Genomic DNA, 15,913 nt, shown 5'->3' with positions numbered 1-15,913 from the left:
TTGCCTAGTGAGCCAGCCATAAATATCACATAGATGTGGCTATTTGTAAGTGAAAGACTTTAGGTCAGTTGATAGAAAAACTGCCAGCAGCTCTGCCCTTGGTCAGAAAGATGATGGGGGCCTGTGGTCATAAAAGACAGAATCCTGATGGCAGCAAGAGTCCTGCAGTGGACAGGCTAACCATTGCACATCTAAAACATCCCCACCTGGTGTTTGTGGTGGCTGCTCACAGTGTGGACTGCTAATTCCTAAAGAGAGTGCTTTCAGATGAAACACAACATTCATAGGGCCTATCAGGTCATCTTTGAAAGGAGAAGTAGGTTGCCTTAGGTTGGGTTCCCCCAGAAGGAAGCCTCTGGGACAAGGACTTAAGTATAAGTAGTTTATTTGCAAGATAGTCCCAAGAAGCAAGGAAAGTAGGATAGTGATTTAGGCAAAGGAAGGCTACCAACACAAGTTTATGAGCAAGTTACTGCTGTGGGAAACTGGGTCTCGGTCTTGCTGTGGAAGACAACAGTCTCCTACCCCTGTTCCCTACATTTCATCTAGCAGCTGGGAAGCTGCAGTATTTATTTATCAACACTTACCCATCTTTGGCTGAGAGGTATTCCCAGAGGTATTAGTTCTTCACCACTCCTATCTGCTCCCCACTCCCCCCACATAGAGGCTTTAGAGCCAGAAAAGGCCACAGGGACACAGACAGGGAAACAGCAGCATCTGTGTGCCCTACAGCTGCCCCACGGAAACATACACTCAGACAAGCCTAAGAAGAGATGAACTGGTAGATATCTCAAATGCAGGGACACCAGAGTTACCAGGAGAAAACCCACAGACTTACAACAAAATGAGTAGCATCTGAACCAAAAGGTGGATGCACTGGATTACTAAGGATGCTTAGATGGTGATGGGAAAGGTGAGGAAAGGAAGAGGGAGGGTAAAGAAGAAATACTGTTCTTGCAGTTACAAGTCCTCCAAAGGCCCTAGGGAACTCTTGTCACCAAAATCACAGACCCTATGGAAAGAAAAGGACCTACGATCCTCTTTCAGCCACCCATCCAATCCGTAACACGCTGACTGGATGGCCTGCGTTTGGTAGGCTTTAAAGGGGAAACCACCTTATTTTCCTTCGACCACTCCAAAGGCAGGATCTTTTACATGGATCTCCATTCCTGCTCTGGACAAAAATATGTGAACACATCACAGATCTCTGGCCACTCTCAGTTTTAAGAATCACCTAATTTTAATAATTATGATTTACAAAATAAGTCACAAATCTCAATCTCTTATTTACAGGGAAAGGAAAGATGAAACCACATAACAAGTCCTCATATTCTTTATATCCAAAGAATTTTGCTCATTATTTCATTATAGGACTTTAATAGCACCTCATATTCACTTTGCAATTTATGGTATTTGTACAATTTTATTTGTTTGGGGTCATTAATTTTGACTTTTGGTTTAAAAATAATACTGTTTCCTCACTGGTGTGGCTCAGCGTCATCCCACAAACTGAAAGGTTGCCGGTTTAATTCCCAGTCAGGGCACATGTCTGGCTTAAAGGACAGGTTTCTTTCTCACACTGATGTTTATCTCCCTCCTTTTCTCCCTCTCTTCCCCTCTCTCTCTAAAAAGAAGTAAATAAAATCTTTAAAAAATAAAAACAATACTTGTTTTCAAAAGGTTTGAAAAGTGATCACAAGTCTTGACTGACCTTGAAATGGGGCTGCCATTCCCGCCCTCTAAAGTGTCTAAGATTGCTAAGCTAACCTTACTATGTGAACTCAAATTTAAGTTCATGGGCAAAGATATCAGTGAACCTGCCCATGTAAGTGCATCATTTGTTCAAATTCTGCTTACAACACATTCTCCCAGAGAAGTAATATTTAGTAGTCACTCATTCTATTAGAGTTCTTGAGCATATTTTTAAAGCACCATATAAAATAAAACAGCCAAATAATAGGACCTTTCCCCCCAGTATTGTACCCAATTTGACATTAATGTCAAAAAATACTAAAGCTACATTCCTTGTGTAAAAGCAACTAGAATGTTAAAGATCATTGTTGCATTTCCCTTCTTAAATTACTTGTTTGTATAACATCTTCCATAGTAAAACAGAAAAACAGTCCCAAAACATGATTCAGAAGTGTTAGGACTCCATCTTTGCCACTGTATGTGTAGGGATTTGTCTATGAACCCTAGTAGGGGTCGACCATAATTTTATTTCCACTGGAAGTTAGGCTATATTTTATTCCATGGAAATGCTTGCATATAATATGATGGAAAGGAACGTATTTGATACCAAAGAAATTCCAATTCCATAGTTTTTGAAGTAGCTGATTTAACTTCATTTATTAAGTTAATTTAGGGGTGGGAATAAAAAACATTGAGAATTAAACATAATCCCAGTACTTACATACTCATGATGCCTTTTTACATAGTTGTAAAATATACATAAGAATTTTGGAAATGTGGGCCATGACTGGGTAGCTCAGTTGGTCAAATGTCATCCTGATACAACAGCATTGTGGGTTTGATTCCCAGTAAGGGTACATACACTGAATACATAAATAAGTGGAACAACAAATTGATGTCTCTTTCCCTCTTTTTCTAAAATAAGTCATAAAAAATTTAAAAGAGTTATAAGAAAGGAACATCACATTAAAAAAACTTTGGAAATGTGTAATTATGACATTCAGACAGACTTAGGGGTGTGTTGTAATGACGAAGCTCTGAAACTGGGAGTCTGGATGTTATCCTGGAAAGAGTGTGAGTTTTGCAGGGGTCAGTACTGGCTTAGCAGCTGCGTGAACCTGGCAGACAAGTATCTTATTAGTTCTTCACTTAAAAAAAAAAAAGAAGTACCTTCCCCCTCTCCCCACCAACACTCAAACTTACAAAACCAACATTCTGTCTCATAGGTTTACTAAAAGAAGCAATGCTAGTTCCCCTCTTACCAGCAAATCAGGGATCAATATCATAACATATGTCTACCTATTCTATGTCCCGTGCAACTTGAGTGAATGAACATCTGGTCCCATGAATGAAAAATGAGTCCTTTGTGAGGAGAGATATAATTGACCATTTGTGAAGGCAATTGACATTTTTCAGAAAAGGGATAAAAGCAACTAATTCTTTATAAATCTAACATTATTCTTGATAATCTAAGAGTGAGATAATACATTAATGCTCTGCAAGTGATGCTCTGGAACAGTATGGAAAGGAGAAACTGATCTGACTTTTTAATTCTCCCAAATGAAGAAATTGATGTAGAAATGAGAGCCTACTGTAGTAGTTTCTTTTCTCTCCTTCTCTGCTTCCATTATCTTTTGATCTCTCCTTTGCTCCCTCATTTCTATTTTTCCTCTCTCCTTGTGTCTGTCTGTCTCTCTCACAATGTGCACAGTCTTCAGCGTGTGATGCTAATAAAACCAAAGAATAGTTACTTGCAGTCATTTCTAACTCAAAGAGCCATATAATGTATTAAATTAGTGGAAACGTCCGTAATGTAGCATTTCGAAGTCATACATAGATATGTTACTTCATTGCCATTGTATACTTATAAACTAAAACCAAAAAGTGTGTTTGAACAAATGAGTCATGTAACTTTTGAGACATATAACTTTTAGTTCATTAGTACTTCATAAAAATATACACTAAGACTAGCTTCCTATGAAAATACATCAAGGATGTGGACTTCTGTTCAAGATGGTAGCATAGGTAAACACACCTCACAGCCTTGCACAACTACATCAACATTACAACGAAACTATAGAATAACCATTATTTAGAACCATCACAAACTGAGCTGAATGGAAGTCCTACAACTACAGAATTAAAGAAGAAACCAAGCCCTGGCTGGCGTAGCTCATTGGATTGAGCGCGGGCCTGCGAACCAGAGTATAGAGGTTCGATTCCCAGTCAGGGCACATGCCTGGGTTGCAGGCTGGTTCCTGCAGGCCAGTTCCCAGCAGGGGACGCATGAGAGGCAACCATACATTGATATTTCTCTCCTACTCTTTCTCCTTCCCTTCCCCTCTCTCGAAAAATAAATAAATAAAATATTTAAAAAAGAAGAAGAAGAAACCACATTGAGACTAGACTACAACTCCAGGCAAAACAAAACTGCTGGCCTCTGAAATCTATACACTCAATCTTCCAACATGGCAGATGGTGACAGTTTCAATGAAATACATTCATGTGGAAGGAAAGCTCAGTTTTTTCTGAGAACTATAAACAAATGTGGCAAAACAGTGGTTTTGCATGTACATTGTCTTGATGATATGTCTTGGAGAAATCTATGTGAAGAGGCTCTGTGAAAAACAAAAGGTGTTATTAGCTTTACTTTTCAAATGGGTATTCAAAGATGTCTGGTGTGAATCCATTCAGACTTGAAAGCACAGGCTTTGGCATCAGTGATGTCAACCAGGTTATGAAGGCTCAGCAAACCTTTCACTGTGAAAAGTGGAAGTGGAGAAGAGATGCTGGTTTCATGCTTGGATATAGCTGTGGAAGTGAAACAGAACACAGAGCTGCCCAACTGCCTGGTTGAGGATGAGAGCACCATGAAGGAGCAAGACAGTGCAGTGTCCTGTCTGCATGGCTCCCACCAGGAGTGTGGGGCTCACTGGCTGAGCACAGCTGCAAACTGTTTATCCAGATTGTTACCCCTGTTGACTTAAATTTGGGGTGCAAGGGCTGTGTGAATGAACAAGGGGCCGGTTCTCCATTGTGGTGGTGAACTTCAAGTGCCATTTGCAATAAGTTATCATTAGAAGTTTTTAGATTACGATTGTGCATGCTGCATTTTACATTTTATTGGACACTTTTCCCCAGTAAGTGGTGAAAAAGACAGATGCTATACATAGAACTGCTTTGTTTAAAAGGTATTTTGATTTTATTTTCCTTCTTTTAATTACCTTACTTTAAAAAAAACAAGTGGGTCCACAGTTAAGCCAAACCTATATATGTGTAGCTCCACATTTTATTTTACATGAACCACTTGATTAGAAAAACTCATTTTGTCCTCAATCCTCAGAACCAATGTGAAGAGGTCTTTTAGTTCAAGTTGTGCGTGAATTACTGAACATTGTTCTCTGTTTTTCTTCATGAAAAATACTTGCTTTGGTACTCTTTACTGAGAGTTGAAAACATGTCTCATTATCCCCCTTTTGTTCCTTTACAAAAATTTTGCCAATGATGTTTATGGCATAGTCATTACTAATGACATTTTGTGAATTTAAATATATTCATTTGAATGTAGCAGTCCACTAAAAAAATACAATTCTAGAAAGAAAAAAAGAAAAAGAGAAAAAAAAAGAAAAAATACATCAGTGCACTCATGGAAGCTTTTTGAATGAGCTGTGTTGAACAGATTATATTTTCTAAAGTAATACCTCTATATAATTTATCATTTCAATCTAATGTAAATAACTGGATGACTTGTATAAATTTATGATCGTCATCAATCTTTGGAATTATAGATTTTTTCAAATCTCATTATGTATAGAACATGCCTTCTATTGAGGACCTTTATTTTTTCAATGTTTCTTAGAACAGGTTGAATCATATAGGATTTATTAGCTACATGATATCGAATAGAATATGAAATATACTACTTAAACTTTAAGGTTCTATAATCCAGTGGTTATATTTTGATTTTAAATAATACATTTAATGAGGAATTTGTAATAAATAAAATGAACTTATAGCTTCAAAAACCTCATTAAACAATTTCTATAAATCAGTTGCAGCCTATAGTTTTAAGTTCTGGGATACAGCTATGGCTGTGTGTGTGTGTTTAAAGAGTTAAGTTTGGGGCAGTCATGGGGATTTAACTGTGCTTCCTCTTCTATCTGTTGTTAAAGTAAGCCTTTTATTAAATTAAAACATACATGAAGTACACAGAGTGTATAGCTTAGTGCATGTTCACAAAGGAAACACATTCTTGAAGCCATAGTACAGATCAGATCAAGGGGAAAGTGCCAGCAGCCTCCTTCCAGCTGTGCCTTAGTCATCAGCTCTGGCAAAGATCAACCACTATCCTGCCTTCCTTCATCAGAGATTCATTCTGCTTGATTTTGAACTTTACATGTATAGAATCACACAGCCTGTCTTCTTTTAGGTCAAGTATCTTTTATGCAACATTACATCTGTGAGATTTATTCATGCTGTTGTATGCCACATTCTTTCACATTTCTGTCTACTCTTCCATTGTATGACTATACCGCAATTTATTCTAATGTTGCTATGTGTATTTGGGCTGATTTCAGTTTGAAATGATCAGAAATAATGCTGCCATGAATGTTCTAGTTTTTGTCTTTTGGTGAACACATGTAATGATGCACTACTGTCGGGCATACAGAAACCTAAGAGTGGAATTGCTAGGTCAAGGGTATGTGCGTATGGCTTTAGTACACAGTTATAGTCTGCTTTCCAAAGTGAATATGCAATTTACTTTCCCACTGGCAGCTTATGAATTGCTCACATCTTCATTCATAGTTGTTATACTCATTCTGGTGGGTATGTAGTAGCATCTCATTGTGGCTTTATTTTGCATTTCCCTAATGATTAATGAGTATGAGCATTTTTCACATGCATTGACTGTTTGGATATTCACTTTCGTGACATACCTGCTCAAGTCCTTTGTCTATTTTCCCATTGGATTATCTCCCTTTTTCTTACTCATTTGATGGAGTTCTCTATAAATTCTGGATAAAAGTCTTTTGTGGAATATATATATATATATATATATATATATATATATACACACATTTGTTCATACTCTATAATTTTCTTACACTTTCTTAATATTGCTTTTGATGAAGACATGTACTTAATTTTTAATTAGTATTTAGATACAATTTTATTATTATAACTATTACATTCTGAGACCTGTTTTAAAAGTCTTTGCCTCTACCAAGGTCATATATATACTCTTTGAAGCTTGGATATACAATCCTTCTGTGACAGACTTGTGCCAATGGGGTCCAAATGTCTCAGAGAAGGGAAGTTCAATGGCCTTTACAGCCTTTGCTTCTAAAGGACAGCAGATCTTAGCCACTCCAAGGAACTAAAGCAAACTCAAGAGAAACTGATCCACCAACTATAGCAGTTAAGGTATAGAGATGGTCAAGCATCTACTGAAAAACTCTTTCTAGCAAATGCTATCTTGCTGTTATTCAAAACAAACTCAATCAATAGGGTACCATTAAAATGTATACCACTTATTTATATAGAAAAGCAAAATACCTAGTCTTTCTCTGTTGGTAACTCTTAAGTTCTAAAAGAATCCAAAGTCTAAGAAAAAAAAAGCAAAAGCCTCCAAAGCCTCAGGACACACATTTAGAAAATTTCATAGACCACTGTCATCCAGTAGAAATGTAATGCAAGCCACGGGTTCATATAAATTTCCTGGTAGCCACATTAAAAGTAAAAATAAATCAGATGACATTAATTTTAATAATATATTTTATTTAATGTAAAAGATACAAAATATTTTTATTTGGACATATAGCCCTAGCCATATGTCAAGACCTTAAAAGCCTCATATGGCTAGTGGCTCCCATATGGAGTATAAACATAGTAGCCTCCTTCATAAATATTATTATAATTTACATATCTATAGATCAACCTATTTTAGTGGGTAGTCATATTATACCCACATGTTTAAAGAATAATTCAGTGGTTCTCAACATGTAGCTTCTGGACTTTTCACCCAGGCGTCACTTCGAATTTTTAGAAATGCGAATTCTCAACACTACCACAGAATCAGAGTCTCCAGGGGTAGGTCTGACAATCTGTGTTTCTTTGATTTCTGATATGTGCTCCAGAACTCTGGGAATAATGGGGTTATTTCCTTTTTATACAATGATACTAGCTCTGTTGTACAATGTTTTATATATACTGTCTTATCCGAAGCAGAGTGCTGTCAGGGGGTGGGGGGGCTTTCCTCATAGTCAGGTTACCATCTCACATATTCCAAGACACCTCTCTCATGGCCTAATTCACTCTGCAGCAGACATGTGAAAGAAAGATGTCTTTGTTTGATGTTGATTCCCAATTGCCATAGGCATCTATTAAATTTGCAGAAGCAAAGACTTGGGCCTACACAGAAAGAATCAGAGCAAGGAAACTGTACTATAGAGGAAAGCAAATAACTGCTTTCCCCTTATTAGCTCTGTATGAATAAAGTGAATATATAAAGAGGTGCTGGAAGAACCTTTATTTATTTTTTAACATTCATGTCTGTGGCTCAAGATATATAATATGGGAGACCCAATTTTGTTAGATTAATGTCTCCTCAGAGGCAGGGTGCTTTCCCCATGTTTCTCACTGTGGTAAATCCAGCCCCTAACACTGTGCCAGGCACCTGGCAGGTTCATAACAAATGTTTGTTGAATGATGGATGGCTGCTTGATAAACCTTTTTCCACGTCTCAGATTTTAGTTTAGAAAATCAGTTGGCTTTAAATCAGTCTTGCCATCTAAACATTCATACAGAACAGATGCAGTTTTCAAGGGAAGTTCTTAAAATAGATTAGAATATAAACCCCATAAGCTAAGGTTTGTGTTTGGTTCACTATTGAATTCCTAGCATTTCGAGCATTGCCCATAATACTATAGGTGCTCAATTAATATTTGTTAAAGGAATAAATTTTATCTTTTAAAAAATTCTTTTATAGCAGAGAAAAGATTTCTCTGCCTTCTACACAAGGCCATGGAAACCCACCTATTTTTGTGTTTATCCAAGCTATTTCATTTGCCTGCAATGCCTACCATCTTGCTTTCTCCAACTCTACTGAGATCCCAGCAGTCTTCTCCACCCAGTGAAAGTCTTCCCCTCCCAGAAAGGCTCTCAGAGACCCAAGGTTGTCTGAGTCTCCACAGTCATGTCTAAGTCTCCGAACTTCTACCCCACTCAATCCAACAGTTACTAACATGATGGCTTTCATTTATTCTTTTTGCAGCATTGCATTGCATTGCATTTCATAGCTTTCTCTTGCCACATAGACTCTGGCTTCTTGAAAACTAGAACCATGAAATATACTTAGTTAAACTGTTTTTTTAAATCCTCCCCACAAATAGCCTTGTAGTTAGAACATATTAGACATAATTATGACTTGACTGAAAAAAGAAGCCTTTAAACAATATTTTTGGCCCAGAACAGTCCTAGTTTCCACTGTTATCCTGGCATAAATGTTAACAGCTCTCTTTTTTGTTCTCAAACCAGTCCTCATTTGGACAATATATTATACGTTTTTCCAAGTAATGAGCAACATTGATATAATAAAACATTGGCCATAAAGGGTTTCCAAGCATTTGACAACAGCCCATGATGTGAGAACTGTTTGGCCTTTGTGATCAATTGGCAGTACAGTGCCTTTGCTACTTATTATACTTATTGGGATTTGTAAAAGAAGAAAATTAATTAGATAGCATGGCAAGTTGGATAGGTGGCTGGATTAATCTTTTCAGAACCCTCAACATATTGTTTAAAATCCTTTCTGAGAAGAAAAAAGTGGTGTAAACCCTAGCTGCATGTTGTCTTAATTTATACTTTTAAAGTCTTTTCACATATGATTTCTTTCACGTTTACAACCTTTCTCTTAAGTGTCAATAGATCAGGGTGTTAGATATTAATTCCTATTTTGGAAATAAAAAAAAACTTTTCTTTATTTAATGTCATTTGGCTAGCCAGAAAGAGAAGCTAGAATAAAGGTCACTATTTTATATTCTAACTGTATACTTCCTTCACTCCCATTAAAACCCATGCTTTTTAGTTATTCTTCCATACCTGAAGACACTCACTTGCCTTTCCCATAAAAATGAAAACACCACTTGCATGAATCAAAGAGAATGTCATCCAAGAAATGTTTGCAGAGATAGCATTTGGTATGATTCGTAAATCCAGGGGTAATGCTGATCATACCTTCCAATGACCTCACACTTTCCACTTTCTTTGAGTGCCTTTCATTTTCTTTCATATCAAACTTATGGAGTAGGCAGACACAAGGTATTTTCACGTTGTTTCACTCTGTACTCAGAAACATCAAGAAGTGAGCTCAAGACTGCATTGCAGGCTCAAAGGGATGCAACCAAAAACAACTGGGGTCCCCTGACTCCCAAATTAGGTACGTTTGATTCTGCCAAATAAAAGTTACACGAAATAAAATGCCAAACTTCCCATGAAACTTATTGTCATGAGATTTAATGTGCTTTTAAAAATACATAAAAATAACTGGAAGTTGATGAAAAAAATCATTTTCCAAGTTTTCCTATCTTTCCTAGGTTACAGATGAGTAAGACAAGTGCTTTACAGAGATTCTGAGTAGTTCTGTATTCTGAGTACTATGTGAAGATGTGCCTAAAATTTTCAGTTAGGAACAAGGTCTTTAGGAAGGTAGGTGAGAGTGTCAGCCGTGGGCTGTGACAACACAACACCCATCTCTGCATCCCCTGTATTTCAACCAGATCTCAGGCTCTCACACTTCATGCCACTTAAGCAAGAAGCTGCATAAGCAACTTGGACCTACCTATACATGTGTTTGGAATACACAGTCTTGATTGTATCAGCAGAAGCCCTTCCAGGCCTAAGGGCTGAGCATGTGCATCCACTTTTCCAGTTACTCTTTTACTTCTACTGCAGCCACTCGCCCCTTTTGACCACTTTCTATCCTAAAGAACAGATGCTGAATAAAATAGGCTGGGAGCTCTTTTATGGTCCTTTCCAATTGCTTCCTGTGGGGGCAGCACTTGCCCCGGGGCATGAAAAGCAATCTGTGTGGTAGCATAAATATCTCACGGCAGAGAAACAGACTGTGGTGCTTGTTTCCCTACACTAAGTCTATTCATTGGGGAACTGTAAAAAAATATTAAGCTTGTGAATGAGGGGAGAGGGCTTATCTGCTACGTTTTTTTTTAATGTGCAGAGACTAGGATACTGCAGGAAAAGGTACAGGAACAGTGTACACAGTAACACTCTCCAAAGCTCCACTCTTTTTTTAAAAATTATTTATTTAATTGTTCAAGTACAGTTTTCTGTCTTTTACTCCCATCCCAGCCTATCCCCCAGTGCTCCCCATCTCCCTTCCATTTCCACCCCCCTTAGTTTTTGTCCATGTGTCCTTTATACTAGTTCCTGTTAACAACACTCTTTTAAGTTGCTGGTTTTATGGAAAACGCTAAATGTCTATGATGGCTTAAAGAACTATTTCATAGGTGGGAAACCTGGAAGACTTGGAAAAATTGGACGATCATGCCACATGGGGAAGCAGAATGCTTTCATCTCCATACATACGTGTATTTGCCATGGAGACATCACAAGTTGGAGAGGAATGGAAGGAACTGACTCTCAAGGGGTCAGTTCCCTTTTCTCTCACACCTGTGGCAAACAATGACACTTGAAAATTTCCTTTCAATTACTCAGAGGTCATCTACAAGCTGCAGAACTCACTGTACCAACCCCTGCTGCCCATGTAGTTACTGATGTTCTATTTATTGCACAGAGATCACAGAAATATCCACCGTTTACAGCCATAAAACCACCCCCTGGCTCATGAGAAGGACTATTCATTGCCAGCACCCTAGAAGGCTCCTGTGTACCTCCTAGAGTTCTATAACATAAACTAGTTTTTGAGTTCTCAAACCACAATTTAGTTTTGCCTGTTTTTGAATGCCATAAAAATGGAGTCACAAATACATACTTTTCGGTGCCTGGTTTCTTTTACTCAACGTAATGTCTGTGAGATTCACCCATGTTGTTTTATCAGTAGTATGTTCTGTTCATCGTTGTACAGTGAATGAATAACAATGTTTATTTATCATTCTTCTGTGGATGGACATCTGGCTTGTTTCCAGTTTGGGAATATTATAAATAGACATGTTAAGTACTAATTTTCCTTGGAAATAAATCCAGGGCAGGTATTGATGGGTCATAGTGCAACTTTGTTAAGATTCTGAGTTGTTTGCATGTTTCCATGTTATACACACACACAATATCTTTGTTGTGCCTGTAGCTTTAATCAATATAGTATCCAGTAGGCTTTTAATTTTTACTAGGGGGAAAAATCCCAAGCAAAAACCTAGCAAACAAAAGCAAAAATAATCAAATTGCCATGCAGATGAAATTTACTTTCTGAAATTCATCAATCTCAAGCTATCAATACATGTTGTTTATTTGAACTTGTCTACAGGCAAGATTAAATTTGCAAGTTGCCTGCAAATGTGTTTTGATTTCCTACACAATCAGGTTCTTTGTTGTTTGCATATTTTTGTTTATTTTTAATAAATCAATGTTTAAAAACTGGCAGATATAATATCAGAAAATTCCAGCTTTCGAGTTTCTCTTTATGAAATTAGATATCTAGTCAACCTGTGCTACATTCCCATAGAGAAATAACAGACTGGAGTTAAATGCCACTGCTTCAGAAAGGCACAGCCTGCCTTGGTTCCCACCACCACCTGCTGTTTCTTGTGCTGCCTAGTCTCTGCGGACATGAGAACCCCACGGCTCGTCTGTCAAGTTCATTCACATTTCTCTCCTTGACATTACAGAGGTTTGGTAGTTCCAAAGGCAAGAGTATTCTGGACAGTCAAGAAGTTGTGTTTTTTACATATCCAACTATGAATATGTGGAAATCTTTCTGAAAGTACTATATACTGGCGTGTTTCCAAGATATGGCAGAAATAAGAGGGACAGCTCAGCATATGTTGAATCTCTGTAAATGGCCATAGTCTCTGTTAAATGGCCATAAGAAAATGCATGGAGAGGAGAGCCAGGGAGCTCGTTTCAACTAGTGAAACTTTACTCAGGTTATGTACCCACAGGCCCTGTGTTCTGATCAATATCTATTACTCATGTGAGCAAGATATTTGACAATGAGAAAAGCAGCCCCTCTGATCTGCTCAACTAAATATTTCCTGGACCAAACCCAATCCCATTATGATTGGTGCACTGGACAGTTCCTAACTGCACTTGGTGATATTCATACTGCTAGAGTTACTTCATTTTGGTAGTATGCATTTTAGATAATCTGAAGTTTCCTTATGTTAAAATACAAAAATAACCTGAATACATTTTTAAGATGAAAATTGGCTCACTAGATAGTAAAAGAAACATCTGAACATCCCCTGCCACACCAAAATAAATGACAGAGAAATGGAACCAGAGAACCCACTTAAGAGTAAATTAATGAAAAAGGCAGGACAGACCTAAGGGGATGTGGAAATGACAACAATGAGGTGGAGACCCAGCCTTAGGCCCTTCACAAAGCAAGGTAGGGCAGTTAAGCCCAAGAGACAGACCTAGAATGGAACTTTGAAAAAGGGTGAAAGTTACCCCTGACTTTATTAATAGGAAGTAGAGCAATACTCTCCATTGGGAATATCCTCAATTTAGGCCCTAAGGATTCTCTCATACATCATCAAGCATTACATACCTCACAAGGAGAAACATACCAAGAATAAGAGTTGACAAAATAACATACTGGTGTCCACTCCCATTGTACTTCATGTATGATAATTAGCAGATAAGTACAAAATAACGTATAAAATGTAAAAATAATTAAAAGTGAAATAATGATAAACGTGAGCTGACTATCATGATTCCTTTGGCACTTGTGAACTGATTCCAATGTGGAAACTTGGGAGGGGCAGTGATATTCCATGGTCATATTTTCTTGATTTTTTTCCTCCTACTTACCCAAATTGTGCAGCATCCTGATTAGCTGCTCAACTATTTTGTCACAAAGACTTCCAGGCCCTTTAGCCATGATCAGATCCCTGTAGCTCAGGGAACCCTGACTGGTGCTTTTATTTGGCTGCTTATTATGGTAAAATCCACATTGCTTGTAACAGTAATACCTGCTACTCAGTCTCCCTTGCTCTGGGCCCCATCACCTCAGCGGTACTGGGAAGTCCAACTCCTAGACACCTCCTCTGAACATCAAGCGATGACAGCCTTTAGCTTTTCTAAGGTTCCAGCACCCCTCCCCAGAGGCCATCTTACTATTTTTGGGGGAATGAAGTGTCCTCTGGACCGTCTGGGTCAGTTAGGAATATACTCAAGTGATAGATTCTTAGATTGTACCTGAAACCATCCCAATATCCATTCTAACCCTCCTCTCTGAGCCGTCTGACCCTTTTTCAAAGCTGCATCAAAGGCGTTGGAGGATTTCCTCTCCATTTGCTATAGGTCATCACAGTGTACAGGCTTCGAAGTACCAACCTAAAAAAACCTTCAAGACCAGCTTCAAGTGTCCTTGACAAATGATTGCATCTTGGGTTGTGAGTGAATGCCCCTATATCAAGAAATCACCTCTGATTCAATTTTAGTATATCTCCCCTTCCCCCCCAAAATTCCAAGTCCACTCCCACATGGGTTTCCTTGGTTCTGAGGGCACTATTAGCCAGGTCCTTCAATTTTTCAGTGTATAAGCTACTTCTTTCTGGACAAGGGATGATACTTCTTCTGTGAGACTATATTCTAGTTATCATCTTGGAGCAATTAGAAGTAGTAGAAAGATCTGAAGGAGAATAATCATCATCTTATGAAGCACCTGCTTCAAGTGAAGTAGGCTGTTCTTTTGTCAGGGGAGAAGAAATTTCCCCTGTCCTCCAGAATGGTTTAGGGGAATTTAGGAGTTCAAGGTTCTCAATATCATCTGTCCCAGTGAACTCAACCCAGGTCTCAGCATCATTGTGGGGCAGAGCCATGAGTTTGAATTAAGAAATCATACAAAGCTGTGCAGTCTCCTTTGCAGCTCTGCCAACCTTAAACTCCAATCCTGGGCCTGGATTTCATCACAGTCTGCCCTGCAATGACCAGAGATATGTCATTTTCCAAGCTGCTGTAGAGTATGGTGACAGATGGAAACTACCGATTTTTGTTGGAAAGCATAACATAGTATATACAAATGTCAAATTATAATGTTCTACACCTCAAACTTATGTAATGTTGTAAATCAGTGTTACCGCAACTTTAAAAAACAAAGGTCAAAACAAAATGAAAGGGAGTAGTCACCCTACCCCACAATCCATATAATCATCACTGCTCTAACATTCATTGTGTACTGCAGCTACTAGATCTCCCAACACTTGACCTTCCACTTAAGTCTTATCCCAGTTTACTCAGGTGAAAGCTTAAATAATTTTGATGCTGCTGAATATCAGGATTTATTTTCATTCCAATTTACCACATGGGTGTGTGTGCACACGCACACACACACACACACACACACACACACACACAATGTCCCTATTGCTTTCAGACAGGTTAGTAAATCATGTCCAAAATCCACAAGGTCTCCTTTGTACAACCTTTTGTTTTAGCTTAGTTTTCCTAGAAAATGGACCCTGAGACAAACTTTCAGTGCTAATACTCTAATTGGAATATGGGTTCTGAAGGTAGGAGAGGGATGAGAAGGGAAATGAAGCAGGAAGAATAGGCAGCAGGACAAGGTGATGCGTTACTGTCCTGGCCACCACACTGCCTAAATCACGAAGAAACACGGCCAGTAGCTCAGCAAATGCATCTTCTAAATGACATGGGACACCTCTAAATGCACAGTACAGGGATATATGCCTTGGAATGGGCCACCAGAGAGAGAAATGGAGAGGAAATGCATCTGGTTTACTTCCTTCTCTCTCACACATGAGCAAGAAGCTAAGGATCTGGGTTAGCAGTTCTCAGCCAGGTACAATTTTGTCCCCTAGGGAATATGTGACTAGAGATATTTTTATGTCTAGAGACTTTTTCGTTTTCACAACAGGAGGAGCTATTGGCATCTAGTGGGTAGAGGCCAAAGATAACACTAAACATACTATGATGTAAAGCACAGACCCCACAACAAAAATTATTCAGTCCAAAATGTCATTAGAACTACTGCTGACAAAATGTCATTAGTTGGTGGTGACAC

The 15,913-nt window shown here is 38.3% G+C and overlaps 1 protein-coding gene and 1 pseudogene across 2 annotated transcripts in view; one reads left to right on the top strand and one right to left on the bottom strand.

Moving 5' to 3' along the window:
* The window catches only part of PAK5 (p21 (RAC1) activated kinase 5), a 290,608-nt gene that overhangs the window by 133,848 nt on the left and 140,847 nt on the right, over positions 1-15,913 (bottom strand). The window lies entirely within an intron of this gene.
* LOC119042683 (armadillo repeat-containing protein 1-like) lies at positions 1,796-4,679 on the top strand (annotated as a pseudogene).

This window comes from Artibeus jamaicensis, unplaced genomic scaffold (genome assembly GCF_021234435.1).
Source record: "Artibeus jamaicensis isolate MK-2021 breed Jamaican fruit bat unplaced genomic scaffold, CSHL_Jam_final contig_685, whole genome shotgun sequence".
NCBI lineage: Eukaryota > Metazoa > Chordata > Mammalia > Chiroptera > Phyllostomidae > Artibeus > Artibeus jamaicensis.
This window is presented reverse-complemented; position numbering and strand designations above follow the sequence as displayed.